General features: G+C 38.0%; 1 long non-coding RNA gene across 4 annotated transcripts in view; it reads right to left on the reverse strand.

The window, feature by feature from the left end:
• LOC144322313 (uncharacterized) overlaps positions 1–22,259 on the reverse strand; it is a 302,194-nt gene that overhangs the window by 36,914 nt on the left and 243,021 nt on the right. For 3 of the 4 annotated variants that reach the window (XR_013387950.1, XR_013387949.1, XR_013387951.1), the window contains 2 exons: positions 18,883–19,136; positions 3,471–3,580 (listed from right to left, as the gene is read on the reverse strand). This is a non-coding gene — a long non-coding RNA (uncharacterized LOC144322313). The remainder of the gene's footprint in view (positions 1–3,470; positions 3,581–18,882; positions 19,137–22,259) is intronic. The other variant, XR_013387952.1, reaches the window with a different exon arrangement.

Consider the following 22,259-nt stretch of genomic DNA (forward strand, 5'->3'; position numbering starts at 1 on the left):
AGATAAACTTCTTGAACTACTCAATTTAGGCTTTAAAACCTTCGATAGAATGCCTTTCAATTGTTGACCAGATCTTTACAAAAAAGCCCTAGACAGTGGAACTTGTCACTAGAAAAGGAGCATATCATATTGTATTATAAACATGTTTCCCTTTTTATAACCTTTTTGGTGGTTTTCACATGTACACCTTTCTTTTTGAGTATCCATAGAGAAGTCATACAAAATGAATTCATTCTATCTTCTTAATTATAGCTCTTAAAATGTTTGAACATAGCTATCATTGGCTCCCTGGTTGTCTCCCCATTGTCAGGTTTTCTCCATCATTGCTCATTTGACATTGTTTGAGTTTCCTCTCCATTCTGGACATTGGTCTACATATTTCCAGTGCATTTTCCACTATATGAACCAATTCTCCCAGCTATTCTCTGACTAGTGCTGAGTAAAACAGGATTCATGGCCTTTCCTCTGGGTATAAGAGCAGTAGGAGAATGTTCATGTTCCTGAAGGTTGAATCACATAATTGTGTGACATTGAACTGAGTTGAGAAAAATCCCCTAACATATTTTATTTATTCTTGTGAAGTCATATCTCCCCTCTGTAATTATATTGCTGTTTTTAGACATAAGTACAGGATTCTAGATTTATCCCAACTATTTTTTAATAAGGATATACTCATTACACAAGAACATCCAACTCATGAGAGGAGAAATTTGAAAACTCCCATATTCCTACTCTCTTATATACTGTGATTACATCATCTCCTTCTTCACAGATAAAACAAAATTTAAAAATAGTAGAAATCATGTAACTATTGGAAACAAATCTTCCCGTATAGGAGAAAATGGAGAGGATGTGTTATTCATACTCTTTTTCTTTTGCTTAATTCACCAAACAAATATCAATACGTTTTACCTGTATAGACATAGCTTGAACAAGAATTCTAATTTAAGGGAATGAAGCTGTCAATAGAATTATTTCTTGATCAACCAGTACTCATTCAGCTGTTGTAGAACAATGGACGGGTCCAGGCACTATATTACATCTTGCTTTGCTTTAGCTGAAAGCACACAACTTAAGTTTTCCATCATTTATATTGAGTCAAATAATTGCTTTTGTTTGTATTCCTTTGTCACATCTCATTTTTCAACTTTACTAATAAAATGTTGAAGAAAATTGTGGAATACTACAAATGAGATCTTTTAGTTATACCATTTTATTAATAGCATTTAACTTTGGCTGTTAAACTATTAACATATAATAAAGCAGCAGTACTGCATTAGCAGGGTAAATGTATTCCAGTGAATAATAATAAACCATTCACAATTTGCTAGGAGCTTAATTCAGCCCAAATTATATTGTTAACAATATGCCTGGTTTACTCACATGAAATTTAAAAAACCACTCTCAAGAATTAACATAAAACACCTTATGTTGTTTACAGACGCTATAACTCATAGATGGAATGGGCATTAGAAATTGCCAAAAATGGGGATCCCTGGGTGGCTTAGCAGTTTAGTGCCTGCCTTCAGCCCAGGGTGTGATCCTGGAGTTCCAGGATCGAGTCCCAGCTCCCTGCATAGAGCCTTCTTCTCCCTCTGTCTCTGCCTCTCTCTCTCTCTCTCTCTCTCTCTCCCCCTCTCTTTCTCTCTCTCTCATGAATAAATAAATAAAATCTTAAAAAAAAAAAGAAATTGCCAAAATTAACATTTCAGCCAGGCTTTTCAGAACTGCTATCTGTGTATCAGCCTTATGTAAAATGGATGCCCATCTCTTTTATCTGTATGTCTCCATTTGTACTTGGGATGTATTTACAGTGTTAAACTGAAATATGTCATATTGACCCTATTTGAGGATTTATGGTATTTTACAGGCCCTATGGCCCATCCATAAAATTAACGGAGTCTGATTGCATTATCACAAGTAATTGTAGTCATGGTCTTAGTGGTAAAGAGCTGTAGCAAACCTTTTTATACTTTACAGAAATTTCTCTACAGCATTCCTAGATAATAAGCATAAGAAATGCTAACATTCTGAGTTGTTATTATGCCTTCCTTTATATCCATGAACATCCATAAGGATATATGAGGGAGGTGCTGAGACACAGAGTCCTAAAGGGACTTCTTCGTGATCTCTTAGCTAGTAAGTGGCAGACAGAGCCAGGAATAGCATACAGACTTTCCAGTGGCAGATTTGCTGTGCTTATCTATTATACTTGACAGTCTTTCAGTATCTGTGGTTAGGCAGTCCCTACTTAAGCAATTCTGAAGAAAGAATGCTCATTTTCTCTCGAGCCCACCTACAGTATTTCGGACATCTTCAGCTTAAGACGCCCTTCTTTATACTGAATCTTTATAAATGATACTTATATCTCTTTGTCATGCCTCAGTGGAGTAGCACAGAATAAGTCAAATGCCTTGACCATGACACACATTCAAATAATGAAAAAGGTGATCAAATTTCCTCCAAACCTCCCTTTTAAAAATCATGTATTACAGGGCACCTGGGTGGCTCAGTGGTTGAGTGTCTGCCTTTGGCTCAAGTCATGATCCCAGGGTCCTGGGATCAAGTCCCACATCAGGCTACCTGCAGGGAGCCTGCTTCTCCCCCCTGCCTATGTCTATCTCTATGTGTCTTACATGAGCAAATAAATAAAATATTTAAAAAAATAAAAAATAAAAATTACATATTACTTTTTAGTTCTCTCAACTTCTTATGATGAATTCTTAGCCTCACCACATTCTGATTGCTGTCCCCTGAACTGCAATTGTTTGTCAACAACATTTTAACTTATAGCATCAAAACTGAAGAACAATATTTCAGATATGTGCTGACCATTACAGATTGTCCTGGGACTCCACCCTCCCTTATGCTGAATGGTACACCAGAGAACCTGAGCATTTTGATTGGATGTTACTTCTTCTGACTTTTTAAAAGCAAAAGAGCAGGTCCATGACATGTCTATTACAATGAGGATATGGTTACGTATTTTACTAGCTGCTTTGATTAGATGAGATAATGAAGATAAAATGTCTGGTTCAAATTATAGCTCATACTCAAGACCAGTGCTTAGCAGTCAGCTAACTCCCTAATCAGTGAACCTAGCTAGCTGCTTAGTCTTCTTATGTTGGTGACTGTCATCTTAGATCTAGGGACCAAAGAAGTTCAGGCCAACTGCTGCATGCATGGCAACAGTCAACTGTACTATGGAATGTAGAAGGCACCAAGTCATATTATTATCTCATCCTGATTTTGAAATGAAGAAAATTCTCTAGATTATTGAGTCACTCTTCCAAAGCTCATAACTGAATAGGTTTAATTTTAACTTTAATGTACATGATGGACTATGTATTTATCTTTAGCAGAGTTTAACTTTTAGCTGAGTTGTGAACTGTGAATCCTGGCTTGGTTATCCAGAACATTAGCTCTCCCCTTTACAACAGTGTTATCCTCAGATTTCATAAGTATGCTACCTTTCTCATTTTCAAGGCTTGATAGAAAAGGGGGGAACTTGGTCCAGCAGGGTCTCACAGTCCTGGCTATGCCATTAATACATCAGGTGGGTCCAGAGAATTCGCTCGAGCTAGGAACAACACAGTAAGGGAAATGAGAAAGAGCACTAGTATAGGACCGAGAGATCAATAGTTGATCTAACACTCTACTAGACCACTAGAGTCCACGCCCCAGCCTAAATATTCTCTGCATTAGGCAGCTGTAAAAATCCAATTATAAAAATCAGTAACCCAAAAAGAACATATGAGTCTCATCAAGGTGCCTTTGGTGAATGATTCATTATGCTCCCAAATAATGTTAATAATGGCCCCAGATATTAAATGTTTACTGTGGTCCAGGCAGCTTCATGTAAGCTACTTCTTTCAATCCTCTCAAAAACCCTCTAAGACAGATATTATTATTATGGTTATTTTACAGAAGAGGAAACTAAGCTATTTGATCCCAAAGATTGAATGAGCAGTCTATCACCAGAGCCTATACTCTATGACATTCCATAGACTGTTATTCCATCTTTTAACAGAGGAGGTGATTTCCAGCCTCCATATTTTTTCCCAATAACAATTGCAAGCATAGCTTTATTCTGATCTATTTTTGCAGTTTAACATTTCTAGAGCACTTCTTCAACTCTATGACCTAGTAAGTCCATTATTATCTTCAGTTTCTGAGTATTTCCTTTTTCTCAGGTTGAATACCTTTCATTTTTCTTCAGTGAACTCCAACCTTGCTCATTTGTCAATGAGTTAAGCATGCACCATGTTCTCAGAATTATGGTAAGAGCTTGGGCAGCATTTCTAAATGGGGAAGCTGTTTGATTTGTTAACAATGATCTTAATTGTACATTCAACAGGGAGGATAAATTATCTAAACAGAACTGTCCTCAATGAATTATGAAATTGCATACCTCGCCTCTTCTTTAAAGAGAAGAGCCTACAAACATATGTCTTTTGTATGTTTAAAGTCACTCTTATTGTATACAGAGATAAAATGGATAGGAAAACCTTCCATCTCCTGGGAGGAAACCATCCTGTAATTGTCTGAAACATTCTATTATAATTTAAAGTGCACTACAAAGTTTCACAAAGGGATGGGACAAATCTAATTAAGTGAATTCTACAATAAATTTGCAGATTTGGTGGCACAACTTCATCCAAATCCCTTCAATCATCAAACAAATACACAAAAAAAAACAAAAAAAAAAACAAAAAAAAAAAAACAAAAAAACAAACCCACAACACAACACCAAAATCCCAGGTTGTACAGGAAACCTCGCCCAGCAAACACTTTCAAAAAGAACTGCCTCACCCAGACCACCCACCTCCGTCACTACTCATGACTATTTCCATGACACTTCAGGGACTTTACTATGGAATCAAATATTCCCTAATCACCAAAACTTCTGTTTTTCAGTCTCAAACGTGTGGGGTTATTGGCAGCCAGAGAATCATCCAGAGCTTCACATGGCTGCCTAATGCTCCCAAGGCTCTTCTGATGCAGCTGCAAGAGAAAGAGCCGCAAGCCAAACCCAGAGCCCGGCCTGCCAGAGCCCAGCATACTTTATCTGTACTCTGCCAGCACCAGAGCAGCCCTGCCTCCCTGTGTGTGCTCCTGGACAAATTCCCCAAAAATCCACAACAATTAGTTCTATCCCTGCCCATTTTCCTTAGGAATTCATTAATTTCAGGGTTTGCAAAGATACATACATAGAGGAGTAGATCAAAAGGTAAGGAAGGAAGCATCAGCCACCATTAATGGTGATAGCAAAGTGATGAGCCATCGTTCTCTGTGACCAACTGCATAAATCACAATTTGAACTTGCCCTCTTTCTAGGCTGAAGGGGCAATGCCTTTGCTCGGTGTTGAGATGGTTCTATCAGAGTTTGGATTTGTTTGGTATCCTCTAAAACTCCTTCTATCCCTGACTTAGCTAGAGGTCCAGATCTGATTCTAAAGAAACCAAAAGGGTCCTTCTTTTTTTTAAATTTTCTTTTTATTGGAGTTCTTCTTAAACTGTAACATAATTCTTTGTCAATGCACCACCAGTTTTTCCAATGCACAGGGCTGAGTTGTGATCCATTTCTATACCTGTCCAGAAATACAAAGAGGTGAGCTACCAACTTACTTCATCAGTGAAATTTTCATTCATCATATTTTAGCCAAGATGACTTTCTATATGAAAGAGGAATTAAATAATCACAAATGTTTGCATGAGTATTTACTAAGTGCCGGACATGTTACCATCTATCCATTGCTTTGGCCAAGCCTTATAACCACACTATAAGGTAAGTACTATCAGGAGCCTTGCGTTTCCAAAAAAAGAAAAAAAAAAAAAAAAAAACTGAAATTCAGGGATGATAAGGATTTTGTTTAAGGTCACACAGTTACTAAGTGAACAGACCAGAATTTGAACTAGACCTTACTGATGGCTGAGCTATATAACTTGAAGTAAAAATGCCCTCAATTTCCTACTTAATGGAATAAATGCTTAGGTAATTCAAACACAAATTGAATAGGCTTTCAGATGATAACTTTTAACATATGTTTGACTTATAAATAGCACAGAAAGAAACTACATAAGATACAAAAAGGATTTCCAGCCTATATTTTAGGAAATATTTTTCCTTTGGCAATTTCTCAAGCCTAACTTCCTCCAATGATAGATTATGTCCTGTTTATTATCTACAAAGAGCACAAATAGTTAGAAAAATGTTTTTGACCCCCTACCAAAAGCAAATATGACCTCATTTCCAAACCAGAAAACTTAGTCTGGACTTTGAATACTGATTTGGAACCAAGTTTTTAAAGAATTAGCTCAGAGCAGCAGGTTTGTAGCTCATATGACACAAGATGATCAATGACCACATTAGCTACTAATCTAAGGCATAAAACATGCATGAGGCATTAGCATGGAAATCTAACACGTTCCCACCCCAGGTGGCACTGGATTTCTAATCTGTTGTCCCATCTAATAGGAATAAACTTAAATAGCTTATTTAGAGCTTCATTTACAAAGTTAATAATTAGAGTGATTTACTCAAAAGGCAAGGGAGGCAGAAGGAGAAAGGGAGACAGCTGGGTGGATGTTGAACCAGGAGAAAGAAAATAAGAGTCATTTTTGAAAACACAAACTCTAAGTCTTACTATAAGACATCTCCCATCTGATGGTAAGAAATAAGGGTTAGAAAAAAGCATGCCTCCCAGAAGCTGAGTCTTAGTGGAACCAAACAAATAAGTATTGTTATTTGATACAGAATGCTAGGTAAGTTGTTTGACCTTCCAAACACAAGTTTCTACATCTTTAAAATGAGAATGATATTAACTGCTTTGCAAGGAATAAAAAGATAAGCAAAGAGGTTAATACAGTACTTGACACTTGGGAATTATTAAATTTCTATGGATTCTACCCTTTAGTGGATTCCCCAGAAAGTGCTAAGATGCACGTATGGTCCTCTTTCCCTGATTCTGAGATGCCAGGGTCTGATCTAGTCACAAATTTTGACATGGTACTTTCTTCATCTATATCCAGTGCTGGCTCAATAGTTGGATGAGTTGTTTACTTCGGTGTTATATAGAATATTGGGCAAGTGAGGTTCAACTCATTGGAAACAAGCAAGTGTTTATCCTGTCATTCATACCTTAGGTGACTCAAGTTTCCCTGTGTACCATTTATGTGACTTGGCTCCAGGCTTATCCCTAACCTTTTAAGGACCCAGGGCAAGAGACCAAATGTAAACCCATATACATCAATATTTAAAGCTTATAAAACAGTTAACAAAATTTAAATACAATAGTTTCTATCCCCCTAATTAGACAAAAGTACCTTAATAATAACCTGGAAGGTTAGATTCAAATTTATAATTCTGAGACTCCTTAGAGTTCTATGCTAGAACTTGGCAGCATAGAAAGAGTCAGCTCTTCCTCCTTCACTTCCCACCAGGCTCTGTCCTACTCTGTGATGGCACTTGCATAGGTATGTATGTGGACACTCCAATTTTCACATCCACCGCCCCATCTTCACAAACAGCCACCCAAGACCACCTATCAACTCACTGGTATGCCCACCAACAGCATGGTTGATCATCCTCCATGAAGAAAATCCAAAGCAAGAAGTTTATTTAGGCACTGGAAGCAGGCTCAGGATTTTAGTCTGGAAATTCCAGAGTCCTGAATACTCAGAATTATCTAGAACTGAGGGAGGCAGGCTCCAGGTAGCCATGAAGAATGAGAAGTAGCTTTGCAGTGTCCACATGCATCTGCAGACTGCAGAGCCAGGGCAGAGCCAGAGAAGAGCCACCTAATTCATGGAGCCCAGTACAGGGGTCCCTTTTACCTAGCTCAGCAAAACCTGCTTATTCAGTCAAGTTAATTTATCTCTTCATCCTCCCAGTTGCTATCATGAAGGGCAGAGTGTTAATATATTCACTGCAGGGGAGCTGGATACTACTCATAAAATGGCTCCAGAGTAGGCGGTCCTTCTGCAATGGAAAGTGTGGACATTAATATTAACCCTTCTAATTTCACTTTATGCATTAAATAAGTCTTGATAATTAGCAGGTTCCACCTTCTAAACAATTAGCTAGACTGGTAAATAATCAAGAGACAGGAAAAGCTAATTAACCTTTGATTTTCTTCACAGAAAAATACTCAGGTTTTTTTTTTTTTTAAATATCTATAATGCACTTTAGGGATCTCTTTCTATCTTTTTCACAGAAGGAATTGTTTTAAGGTGTTTTCATGCCCATCCGTATTATATAAAAGTATGGTCTGCCTCACATGTCTAATAATCATTGGCACCCTTCGCACCACTGAAAGGTTTTCTGGGCCATGAAGAGAATTTTTGCAAGCTGTCCCAAGGCCATAATGCTCATTTTTAGAGGGTGGTAAATAGACGGTATGAGCTACTACCCACAGCTTGTTATTTCCTCACATTGCTGCCCAAACAGAACAAAGACAGTAGTGTAAGAGCTTCCCAACCAGATTGAGGTGCTGCAGAAAAACCCAAAATTCGGGGACATTCGGGGAAAAGTAGCAGCATGTTTGGTTATGACCAAATCCTTCCATGCATTGGTCCTTGCCCAGTTCCCCTCTCCCACCCACCCATCACCTCTCTTCTACCCCTGAGGGTCCTTCACCTCCAGGGTTTTCAAATCACATTGTGATCACCTAGAGTGCTTTAAAAATCAGCTCCAGAGATTCTAGTGTAATTGGGCATGCAGAATTTCAAGAGGACTCTCATGGGCAGCAGGTTTGAGAATCAGCACCAACACACACTGCCCCTCCCCACATCCCACAACAGCCCCAATCTACTTGCTCTTTCCTAAACACATCCAGCATTTTTAACTACTATGCTTTTTGCTTCAAAAGTCCCTCTCCTACCCTGGAAAGTTCTCCTCATCCTGTAAGAGTCAGATAGATGAAGCCCTGTCCCCAGTCAGGTCTCCCCATTTTGAGGTCCCAGAACACCTCATGCATCCCCTTAGTAGAGCTAACAGAGACCATATAATGTATCATCCCAACAAAGGTACTGTTGAATGTAAAAGAAAACACTATTTATAGTTATGCTGAGTGACAGGTGTCAGCCAGGACTTTCCCAGGCAAACTGGAAAATCAGCCCTAATTATAGCCTCTGTTTATTAATCAGTAATGACATCCTTGCTTGTCCATCTCCCATCCTAAGGATGAAAGCCATCAAGGCAGAGACTGTACTTAGTCATCTCTCCACTTGGATTAGATTAGATGTTGAAGAGATGTGTCTATAAGAGGCCCTCTACTTCATAATAGTTAAATGCATAGACTCCATAACCAAAGAGCATAGGTTCAAATTCCAGCTCTGTCATGTATCAGCTGTGTGACCAGATATTTCCAGTGCTTTAATGGCTTCATTTCAGAAATAGAGATAGTGAGATGTAATTAATAGGGTTGTTTAAAGGTTTAAAAGAGTCAATATATGTAAAACACTTAGAGCAATACCTGGACATAGGAAGCACTGTTATGTGTTTATTATTATTTGTAATAATAATAATAATAATAATAATAATAATAATAATAATAGATAAACCCATTGAATAAGCTCCACATGATTATTTTCTCCAAATTATCACACTCACAGTGAATGCTCCCAATAATAACAAGCCAATATTTACTGATGAATCTCCATGTTCTAGGCACTGTTCCTTGCTTTGCACACATTATCTCACTGCCCTTCACCACAAGCCTATCAGGGAAATATGTCATCTATTATACCAGCTTTACCATGAAAGAAATTGAGGCTTAAAAATGGAGAATTTCCACAGTCATTGTATTTTATCTTTCTATAGGAAAGTGACCAAAATCTCTCACTGTGACTTTCCTGATTCCTTTGAGAAATAAAAGGTCCTCTCTAAAGTCCCTGTTATTACCCAACGTACCCAATGCTTGAAAAAACAAAAGGTGGAAAAGCAATGGCCGTGATATCTGTGTCTTGGAGGGAGCTCTTGTTTGCTGCTTTTTGAAGTGTTTAACAATTTATAAGCCAGTATTATCAAGAAGATAATATATACAGGGGTGCCTGGGCGGCTCAGTCAGTTGAGCGTCCAACTCTTGATTTCAGCTCAGGTCATGATCTCAGGGTTGTAGGATCAAGCACCGCATCAGGCTCTGGGATTAGTTCAGAACCTGCTTGAGATTCTCTGCCTCTCCCTACCCATCTGCCCCTCCCCCTGTGCACTCTCTCTCTCTCCCCCAAAAATAAATAGATATAGAGATAAATGAATAAATAAATCTTTTTTAAAAAAGAAGATAATATATATAAAAAGCAGTATGGGGGTACTGAGGACACCCAGAATTATAAAATCTTCCCCTCACATCCAAGAAGTGCAAAACCTAGTTGACAACAGACAGAAAACATTAAATAACACTGTAGCCTTTAAACAGCAGTAATAAAAGGGAGAATTCCAGAGCATCATAAGATTAATTCCTAAGTAAATGGTATAGTTTATTTGTGCCACAGGAGGTCAGAGAAGGAAGGAATTCTGAAAGAGAAGAGGATGAGGGGGCACGAGGGCTGTGTCTTTAAACATTCATTAATGCAACAAACGTTCACCAACACCTACCATGTGTCCCTTTGCTACACACTGGGACTGTGGACATTAGAAAAACAGGGTGGTGCACTCAAGAAGCCAAGAGTCTGGAGGGGAAATCAGATGTGTGGGTAGATAGCTCAAATGGCATTAGAATAGCTATGACGGAGGTAGCTATTTTATGTCTGCGATACTGTGGGGCCCAGAGAGGGATAGCCACCCAGCCTGGTCTGGGCAAAGCTGTAGGAGCAAGATGGAGAAGGCTCTCTAGAAAAGAGATTACCTGAGCTAAGTCTTAAAGAACAAATAGTAGTTACCAAGGGGGAAAGAGAAAGAGTAAACATTAAATAAAAAGAAATAAAGACTAGGAAATTCAAGCAGAAAACAATAAAAATTTTAGGAGATGGAAGGTGGGAAAACGGGGTTATATTAGGGAAACAAACAAAAATCTTCTAGAAAGGATTGATATATAAGACTGGAAAATAAAACGATCATTTTTTTGAGTTTATAATGTTCAGTAGAATTGAGATAATGAAGATATTGCATATAATCAATGAGCCTCTCGAAGAAAGGAACAAGGCATGCTCGAATGTGTACATACACTTGAATGTGTCTGGAACCAAGGAAATACTCAAAATGTTTACCCCGTGAAAAATTGGTATGTACATACACACACAGGCATGAATACACTAACACAAAAACATATGCCAGAGCACAGTCGAATCCTAGATCATAGTCACAGTGATTTCAAAATTAAATGTTGTTTTTGTTTGCTTTTAGTGAAGTCTTCCTGCTAGTCTCTGCCAGTGATAGGAGCAAGCTGAAGTAACTCCTGGGGAAATATGAAGAGCATAAAGAAAAGCTAAAACAACTCTTCTTTTGGCCCTGAACTAAGTTTATAAAGTCCACTTGCCAGAAGGGAATTCTAGACAACATTTATTTGTCTAGTTTCATTAAAAAGGGCACATAGCTGATAACTAAAGAGGAGAAACATTTTCCAAAAGAAGAATTCACAAGCTTTGACAAGAAATAGAATGAAAAGAACATGTTATGTTATTTATGCCTGTGTATATACTGCATACATACATAAAGGTATGCATCCATGATCTATGTATACTCATAACCTTCCCAGTTTCCATTAAGGGGTCAATGAAACAATGAACCATGAGGTGGCATAACAGAGTGATTAAGTAAGTGCACATGCTCTGAAGTTACACTGCCTGGGCTCCAATCCTCCTTACTGAACACACCAGCTCTATGAGCACTTCCCTGGGCTTGTAAGCAACTTCCCCCTCTAACTCTCAGTGACTTCATCTATAAAATCAAAATAATAATAGAATCTATGACATGTGATTAAATAGTGATCCTCTTATGAGGATTAAGTGATGTAATTCATGTAAAAGTGCTTAGCATACTGGCTGGCGCGTCACAAGAACTCAGTAGCAGTCTCAGAGCTATTAAACTTATGCCAGAAATTATTCCAAAATATAGAGAGAAGGAGACATTTTTTAAAGCATTAAAGTGATTAGATAGGGCTGAGTAGGCCAGCTATAAATTCACCATCGGAAATTTCTTTTATAAAGGACCATCCAGTGCTCAAAAGAGAGGATCATTTTTCATATTGTTCTTCATATATTCCTGTCACTTTGACTTGCCTCATCTATATAAATGAGGCTTAAAAAAATACCCCTGAATCTAATCACTCCTGGAGTCTACAAAACCATCTCAAAGGAACTGGTTACCATTCTACATGTTTATAAAATGTAGGATCCCAGCTGACAGACTTGCTGAAAATGAAGACAATGATATGGTTATAGGTTTGGGTAAAAAGGCTGTGGTCATCAAGAAGTTTAACAATACTAAACTAAGGCCCCAAATTTGCAGCTTATTGCAATTTATTTTTGAAAACCTCAATTTTCTCCCTTGGATTTATCCATCACCCCTGCTCCCTCTGTCTCCCATCCTCCTCTCCTCTCTCATTTATACTTCTGAGGAATAATTTTAAGGATGAGCCTTTGCCAAGATTCTGAATTGCTAGTATTGCTCAATGCATATACAAGTAGAAAAGGATATATCCAAAACCTGAGTATAAAAGCAGTCATTCCAGAGCTTGTAATAGTTGGAGCTACACTGTAAATGGTGGAAATTTCAAAGGGAGGGAAAAAAGCCTAGAGATCAGACACAAGAAATATTTTCAACTACCAGAAACTTTGATCTGAAACCTTTGTGTTTTGCACATTACACATGTAAAATGTGGATCTTTCAATCAGGAAAGCACAGGAATTGGGTAATATAGTCAAAGGAATTCACATTTCCATATCTAACTCTTTTTTTTCTGTCTTGGAAAAAGAATCACTCTTCCATTGTGTAAATCTACCTACTCAGAGGCATATGATTAAGATCGCAAGGAGTTCAACTCCTCAGATACAGAGAAATTTTTTTAAAATTCTAAAACTTAACATGAATGATTAGTCTTTTATGCTGTCATTAAGTATAAAAATAAAACCTTCTATGGTTTTCGTTCTACAGTAGAAATCAGAGGTCTACTCTCTCCTACCATTTTCTCTTTCGCCTTCAAATAAAACCTTGCGATCTAAGACTCTCTTTTGTGGCCTAGGTTTATTAAACCCTGATATGATTCCTCTAGGGTTGAAGATCCTCCTACTAAACTGCTTACCAAAGGTTTACAAATTGAAATGGTTCTCAGGGGAATTTATTTCTGCCTAGTTAGTTCTGTTACTGCTGTCTCTGAAGACAGAGATTATTGAGACAAAACTGATTGGGAAAACCAAACCTCTCTAACTCCCTACACCAAAGAGGTTAGAAAAGCAGAACTCAGAGAGCTTGGAGCTCTTCCTTCTTTTGTATTATTAAAAGACTTACCCTGGTAAGTGAACGCCTTCTTTACTCAATACCAGATTTCAGAAAACAATGCCTCAAAGCATCTTGTCTTTTCTTTTCCCACACAACACTCAAAGCACAAATTCTTGATCAAATTCTGTGTTAAAGTGGTCCGTGCCACATCATTTTATTGACTTGACTGCAAAGTGACTTCTTATACACCCCATACAGCATATCATGACAACCACACAGCTTAGAAAGAGAATTAACAAAAAATAAAGACACTTGTCTGACAAGGACAAGAAAATAAATTAAAAATCCATGCTCTTGGGGCTCCTGGGTGGCTCAGAGGTTGAGTGTCTGCCTTCAGCCCAGGGCATGATCCCAGGATCCTGGGATCAAGCCCCACATCAGGCTCCCTGAATGGAGCCTGCTTCCCCCTCTGCCTGTGTCTCTGCCTCTCTCTCTCTATGTCTCTCATGGATAAATAAATAAAATCTTAAACAAACAAACAAACAAACAACTCCATGCTCTTCCCAAAGCTTCAAGTTTTATGATGTTTGGAAACTTAGAATACCAGTTCAGCCTTAGATTTCTTCGTTATGTCAGGGATGTAGCATTGTATATGGTTAATCCAAAAAAATTCTTCCCATTATTTCCTAATCATGGGAAACACAAAAGTTCATGTTAGAAACTCCCACTTACTAGTGGGCTGTGATCTAAAAGTTGCCTATTAACTGATCAAAGTTCAAAAGACATTTCCCTTGGAAATAGTTGCTGTTGATTTCTGGGATGAGTCCACAAATGATTATACCCATATTGCAAGAACTCTATGTCTAACCTCCTTAACTGTCCAGTGCTTAAACACCTTTCCTGACAAAGCCCATGGCTCTGAAGGCAGCCCAGTTCCTTTGTCAGCCTTCTCCCTCTGCACATTTGCTACAATCTACTCACATTTAGCTCCAATCTGCCTCTACCTACCACCTGGCAGATCCCCCTATCCTAGCCCAGAGGGCCATCCTGCTCCTTTTGTTTTTTCTTCTCTACTGTACATGTGCCCAGTTCCTTGAATCTATTCTCCTAATGTGGATTCCAGACCCCATGCCCCTGAATATGCCCCATTTAATTTTTAATGTCGTTTGTGTAATGTGATATGCACAGCTAGAGAGAATCAGATGTGTGTGGTTAGCACAGTAGGGCACTGATTACCATGGCCTGGACAGTGTGGTTTTATTTTGTTTTACTGAATATTAAGTCATTGAAAGACACAAACAGCTGTCGATGGAACCTATTTGGGTTAGAGCAAAGCCTCATTGTTCATGATGTGTGGCAGAGCGCCTAGCATGGAAAACTTTTTTTTTTAAGCCAGAGAGGTGAGAACTAAAAATACTAGCCACTTATGGATCTAGAAATAGAATCAGGAAAATATTTCTTAACACAGCTTTATTTTCTGAAATAAGCATGTAGATGACATTAGTTACAAAATTATAAGGTACCCATTACCATGGAGAAAACTATAAAATAACCTTTTTTTTTCTATAGTTTGACCAAGTCTGTTTCTGCTAATATCCCCTGGCATTCCAAGCTAATGGGGAGTTGGGAAAGAGTACTTTGAATAGAGAGTTGGGAGTGGGGAGGAATGCCTTCTGAGAGAGAAAGTACCTAATAGTGGAAAAAAAGCAACCAAGCACCTGAAAAAGAAAATAACCGTGGAGCTATAGAGTAATATGGCAAGAGGACTAGTTCTTCCTTGCAATCAAAGGAGTAAAAGAGAAATGGGAAGTTTTCATTAGTTGGGACCTAGTGCTCCCCCTCCCCACCTCAGGGACATGCTTAGGCTCTAAAGTGGGGACTCTGTGGATACACCTAAGAAATTCTTTAGAAGCCCCAATTTGTCATGGAAATCTCTTGGCTGAGAATAATACCAACAGGATTATCATTTCTTCAAGAATTACTAGCATCAGTAACTGGAGCAGAAGATTTAGCCATAGCAACATCCTTTTGAGTATAAGCATCGGAAACAATTCTTCTTCCAAGGGACTTCCTAAGCCTTTACCAGCATAGAGTTCATAGAGTTAAGAGCTCAGGGTGATGGGATGCCTGGGTGGCTCAGAGGTTGAGCATCTGCCTTTGGCTCGGAGTGTGAACCCGGGGTCCTGGGATCGAGTTCCATATCAGGCTCCCTGCGAGAAGCCTGCTTCTCCCTCCACCTATGTCTGCATCTCTATCTCTGTGTCTCTCGTGAATAAATAAATACAATCTTAAAAAAAAAAGAGCTCAGGGTGAAGTCAGGCAAATCTTGGTTTGCAACCCGGCTCTGCTATTTCCCAGCTGTGTGACCTTAAACTCTTTTAGCTGTCTTGTTTTCCCATCTGGGTGATGAAATAATATCATCTATCTTTTAAGATTGCTGCAAAAGTTTGAACAAAATAATAGGTTCATAGATTTAACATATTCTTTGGAAACTGACAAAAACATATGTTGGCAGTTCATATATTTTTTATACTTTTTTATTGTGAAATAGAGTATATATACAGAGAAGAGTACATTAAATATAAAAACATAGCTAATTAAATTATTTTTCTAAATAAATTCTTTTAAAGCAAATACCACTCAGATTTTTAATTACTAATTTTTTTAAAGATTTATTTATTTATTTATTTATTTATTTATTTATTTATTCATGATAGACAGAGAGAGAGACAAGCAGAGACACAGGAGGAGGGAGAAGCAGGCCCCATGCCGGGAGCTCGACATGGGACTCGATCCCGGGACTCCAGGATCGTGCCCTGGGCCAAAGGCAGGCGCTAAACCGCTGAGCCACCCAGGGATCCCCTAATTACTAATTTTTGAATTTTTCTTTTCTTTTTAAAATTTCTCCATTTCTTTCTATCATTTCCAACTCTTAAAATTTTTAAGCTTGCCTTTTATATTTTGAACACTAAGTCTATTTATTTTTATTTTTTTCTAGTTATTTTTAAATATTTGTTCATTCTGCATAGTCTCATTCACATCAGCTTATCAGAATGCCAGGTCAAGTGTTATCATGTGATAGACATTGTTTTTTTAAGAAATAATTTTAAGCCTCCAGTGATATTGGAAGATCCAGTATCCTTCAGAAAGGACTTTTTGTTGCTTGTACCATAGACTTTGAGGCACCAGAAATAGCCTGCCTCTACTTACAGGAATCAAGCTTTTCTGGGCCTTCCACTAGACTCAAGGCTGGACTGATAGGTTTCCCAGTCATCCTTACTCCTAGAATATGTTGTCCATCAGGGTCCAAACCTAAGCCTGAAGGGGGAGGGTTTTACTACCACCTTACTTTTGACAGAACCTGGACCCCCACTATTATCCCCTAAGCCCCACAAGGCTGTCAAAAATACTTAGCATTTTGATCATCTCTTCAATAACCTGCAAATGTTTGTGAATAACCTGAAGGGTGTGCTCATTTCTCTGGATATTGGCCCTCACCTAACTCTTGGGCCCACAACCAGTATATTTCTGGCTCTTTTATACCTTCAGGAACGTTTCTTTAACAGCGTCCAATTGAGGGGTGCCTAGTGCTAAGTTGGTTAAGCATCCCACTCACAATTTCAGCGCAAATCATGATCTCAGGGTAGTGAGATGGAGCCCTGTGTTGGGCTCTGTGCTCAGGCTGCTTGGGATTATCTCTCTCTTCTTCTCCCTCTGCTCCTCCCTCCATGTTCACTCTCTCACTCTCTCTCTCTCTTAAATCAATAAATCTTAAAAAAAAAATAGTGTCCAACTGTTCTTGTTATTTTTGTTCAGAATGTTGGTTAGAATACCTAGAGTGACATTACCAGAAGTGAAAGTCTTTGCCTTTATTAGTATGTGTTTATTTACCCAAAATAAGTTAGCCTAGTTACCAAGTAGAACTACTACTTTATTTGTACCTCCCTTAGGATACTTATCACTTCCATCCTAGGATTATAATCATTAAAAAATATATTTCTCTCTCTGCCTTTATTATATTTTTAAGCTGTTCTAGGACATAATCCATAACCATGTCTAATTCATCTATGAATTATCCCCAATTCCTGTGGATAATTCACATTAACTTTACAGGAACTGTTGAGTGAATGAATAAACTTAAATGACTCTCATTTGCACAAACTGAATACTTCTGAGAGAGAACCTCTGAATTACCCTAAATTATGTAATGGTCATCTCAGAAGAAGTAAGAAGTAGACTATAATTCCAAATATCAATTGTGATTTGCATTAACAAGTTTCCCTAAGCCTTCGTATGATAAGCAATTGCATACCTGCAGAAATAAATATGAATATTAGGATATAACAAATGATAGCTTGGATACCCCCAGGGTGCAGTTTCAATATTGATCTGCATATTTCATTCAGTATTAACACATGTGACTGAAATTGTGTAGCCACTGTTCTCATTAAAATTCATAAATTCCCTCTGGAATTCATGGCAGCCATCTGGCCAAATACTGGCTTCTTACATTTGAAATGCAATTGCACTGAAGTCACTGAATCTCTCAATCAATTACAAAAGATCTGAGCTCTTAGGGTTTACATTGATTGGCCACCATTTTCCTAATGGAGTCATAGCCTCTGTAATTACCTATTTGACAGGAGAGATGCCCGCTTTCTGAAGGCTATACATCCTAGCTATTCATTTACCTAAAACGTTAGTTGGCAGCCCTCATAAGAGCATCAACTACCTAGTGTGATTAGAGTTAATGTAAGTGTAACAGAATGATGTTCTCATTCCATCTCCACTTACTGCATATGGTTACCACATATTATTCTCTAACATGGATTGCATTTTCAAAGTAACTTCAACGTACATTTTTATTTTATAATTCATCAAGAGCCAAAATTTATGCATTTGCACACACCTTCATATGTATAGCCATACTCAGAAAGCGCTATTTGATTCAAAAAGCTGAAATCCCTTTTTCCAAATATAGAAAAACTTCTGGCCCTCAAGACATGAAATGTATTTGATCACAGCTTTTTAAGGGACATAAGAAAAAGTAATTAAGACTCTCCCCCTCACACACATACTTCCTTAATATATTGGAAGAAGTGGAAAGAATACTACTATTGGATTCAGACACAGTTCGGATTCCAATGTCAGTAAAACCACGAGTTGCCTGCATGATATAGGTTAAATTTTTAAATCTTTCTGAGCCTATTTCTTCATTTATAACATTGAGATATTAATATTATAACCATTATAATGTTTTAATTTAATAATTATATTTTATTTTAATAACTATAATGTTGTTATAATAGCTTATTATAACATTTCAGCAGGATTGAAGTAACAAAATAAAGGCCCTAGCATAATATCTTTGTATTAGTCAGATTTTCTTAAGTAAGGAAGCTACAGCTATCTCAAAATCTCAATGGTTTACAATAGTAAACATTTGTTTCTTGCTCAAGAATCTTCATGCTATCTGTGGCTCTGCTGAATGGATTTAAGCTCACCTGGCCAATTGAGTTGCTCTTCACGCCAGTTTACAGTCTGGGTTCCAATCTACTCCATGAGTCTCTGTATCCAGGATTCAGGATGAAAAACAATGCCTACCACAGGCACCATCTACTCATTGTGGAGAGCAGAAGTGCAAGATGGCTGAAGGCATTTTCTTGGACCTCACATACCATGGCTTCTCTCCTCTTTGTATGTGATAGCAAGCCACTTGGGCAACTCCAAAGTCAGTGTATTCTTCTCACAAGGGAACCTGTGCCCAGGACGGAAAAGAAAGAAAATTATGAATGAATATTCACCACAACACAATTCAATTAATGGTAGTAATTGTAATTAGCTCTTGTATGCCATTATGATGCTTCTATCTCTAAAAATATCCTGAGATCTATTGGAGGAAATAATTGAGAGGAGATGATGGCAGGTTGACTTGCACCTTGGAACCAGGCAGTTTAGGTTTCCCACTCCCTCCCCGTCCTTGGAATGTATGTAGTCTCCATACATTCCTTTCCCATAGTCAGAGCTATTTCAAGGATGCAACCTTGAGAGAGCAATGTGTTGCTTGGGATCACATGAATGGTAGATGTGTCTGAACCCAGTTAAGGCCTCTATACAAACTCTTTAAGATTCTGGTAGGCAGGTTCAGAGATCTACTAGTCTTCCAGGCATCCAAGACAAGCCTTGGAAGTAAGTTCCCTTGCTTGTTGAAACCTGCAACCTACCAACCTGGAGTGCTTCCCATGACCTTTCTTGGGTTTCTTCCAGCCCTCCAAAAATGGCTGCCAGTTTTAGATGTTACCCAGGAAATCCCCAAGGGTTGTGAACCAACAAGATCTCACAGCAAATTACAGAAATATTTTTCCAGTTACTTCCAAGAGATTGAGCCTTCTTCTGATGAAGCTTTTATTAGATGACCTGAATGCCCTATCTTAAGTTACCATGGTTATTCACTCAACAGGCACGAGTAACTGAAGGAAGCCGTGTTATACCACTCACTACTTTCACAAGTACTTTTTTTTAAAGATCTTGTTTATTTATTTGAGAGACAAAGAGAGAGCATGAGTGAGAGAGAGAGAGAGTGAGAGACAGAGAGCATAAGCAGGGGGAGCTGCAGTGGGAGAGGGAGAAGCAGATTCCCTACTGAGCCTGGAACCTGAAGTGGGGCTCAATCCCAGGACTGTGATCATGACCTGGGCTAAAGGCAGACACTTAACCAACTGAGCCACCCAGGCACCTCTCACAAGTACTTTAAAAAAAAAGTATACCTATTTCATTTTTATATTGTACCTATAATAAAATGTACCTAAATACATATTTATGAAAATGAGACATATATTACTTGGCTTCAGCTGCTATTTATAAGCCACAACAACCATGTTAGAGCAGACAAAATAATGCTTTTTAAAATATAATTAAAGTCTTCATTATGAATTTAGGAGTTCAAATTCTTTGTTTACCCTTCTGCCATTCCCTCTTCCCCACTGAGGGCCTACCCCACACTTTATTACAGTTTCTGATCCCATGCTCTGAGTTGAACTTAACTTCTACCCCCTTCTATTCAGACTTTTACTTCTATATAATATGATTATCACACCCTTCTGAAAAGTACCTTTCCACCAATGCTAGTGGTCTCTTTAAAGCTGCTTTAATCCTAATTTTTTCCCCAATTTAAATTATTGGCTCTGTCCAGATATCTAAGTTTCTGAGACCCTTCTCTCCCTCTGTCTTTTGAGGGGCTTTAAACTGCCTCACCAGGGAGAGGTCTACCCTCCTACCTAAATATCCCAAGAACAAGAAACTTGGGAAATCATACTGTAATTCCGCCTACCATATCAGTTAAAAAAATCATTTGTAGAATAGGGATAATGTAGCATAATGTATTCTTTAAACACAGAATCATAGATTTCTAGTCTCACAACTGGAAAATACCTTAAACGTGCACCAGAACAACCTCCCAACCAATGCAGGAGCTTTTCTATAGATGAAAGGTCAGCCAGTCTTGGCTTCAATATTTATACTGATGACACTGCTCATTTTTTTCTGAACCAGGACATTTAAATTTTAAAACTCTGTCATGAATATAGAAAATTCTCTTCAATCTCTATCTCCATAACTCCTCATTTAGTTCTTCTCCCTGGAAAAATTTTGAACTGAAAATAATCCTTTCAGACAAAAGTCCTTTAAACTTAAAAATCAACCACCATTCTTTCTCTTAAGAGGGACAATTTAAGTATTCTGTTCTCCAGGATAAATATTCTAGCTCTCATATGGTGCCATTCCACATATTTTACCATCTTGGTCACCCACCTGTATATTTATCCCTAGTTGTTAAAAACCTCTTAAAACATGATCCTCACACCTTGACCAAATAATATTATATCATGAATATCAATGCAGAGTATAAAGCAGAGTAGCTCAACATTAGGAAATCTATAACTGTAATTAATATACAATATAAAAGGCTAAGTAAATCACATGAATATTTTTCAATAGATATAAAAATATATCTGATAATTCTCCCTTTTAATAAATACAGAGAAAATAGAATAAAATAATTCCTTTTTATCTGTTGAGGAACATCTTTTTCTAAAATAAAAACAGTTAAAAAATTATTTTTTATTGAACAGAGAATACATACCCCACAATTCACTTTTAAAATGAATAATTTTAGGGGTGCCTGGATGACTCATTTGGGTTAAGCATCCAACACTTGATGTCGGTTCAAGTCGTGATCTCAGGGTCCTGATATCAAGCCCCTGCTTAAGATTCTCTCTCCTCCTGTTCAAATGCATGCATGCACCCACTCTTTCTCTCTAAAATAATTAATTAATAACAATGTGAATAATTTTTAATTAAGGACAAAATAAGTATGTTACTATTGTATAGTGCTCTTTGGAGAGTTCTGGGACATCCAGTAAGGATTAAAACTAGTATTATCAAGTAAGTATTAGAAAGTTAAAAGATACTTATTTTTTAAAAAATCATTATACTGGGGCACCTGAGCAGCTCAGTTGATTGAGCATCCAGCTCTTTGTTTGGGCTCAGGTCATGATCTCAGGGTCTTGAGATAGAGCCTGGAGTCTGGAGCAAGGCTCCTTGCTCAATAGGAAGTTGGTTTCTCCCTCTCCCTCTGCCCCTCCCCTTGCTCACGCACACACACACACACTTTCTAAAATAAATAAATAAAATATTTTAAAAGATAAGATAATTGGGCAGCCCCGGTGGCTCAGCAGTTTAGCACCGCCTTCTGCCCAGGGTGTGATCCTGGAGACCGGGATTGAGTCCCATGTTCGGCTCCCTGCATGGAGCCTGCTTCTCCCTCTGTGTCTCTGCCTCTCTCTGTGTGTGTGTCTCTCATGAATAAATAAATAAAATATTA

This window comes from Canis aureus, chromosome 10 (assembly GCF_053574225.1).
Source record: "Canis aureus isolate CA01 chromosome 10, VMU_Caureus_v.1.0, whole genome shotgun sequence".
Lineage (NCBI taxonomy): Eukaryota > Metazoa > Chordata > Mammalia > Carnivora > Canidae > Canis > Canis aureus.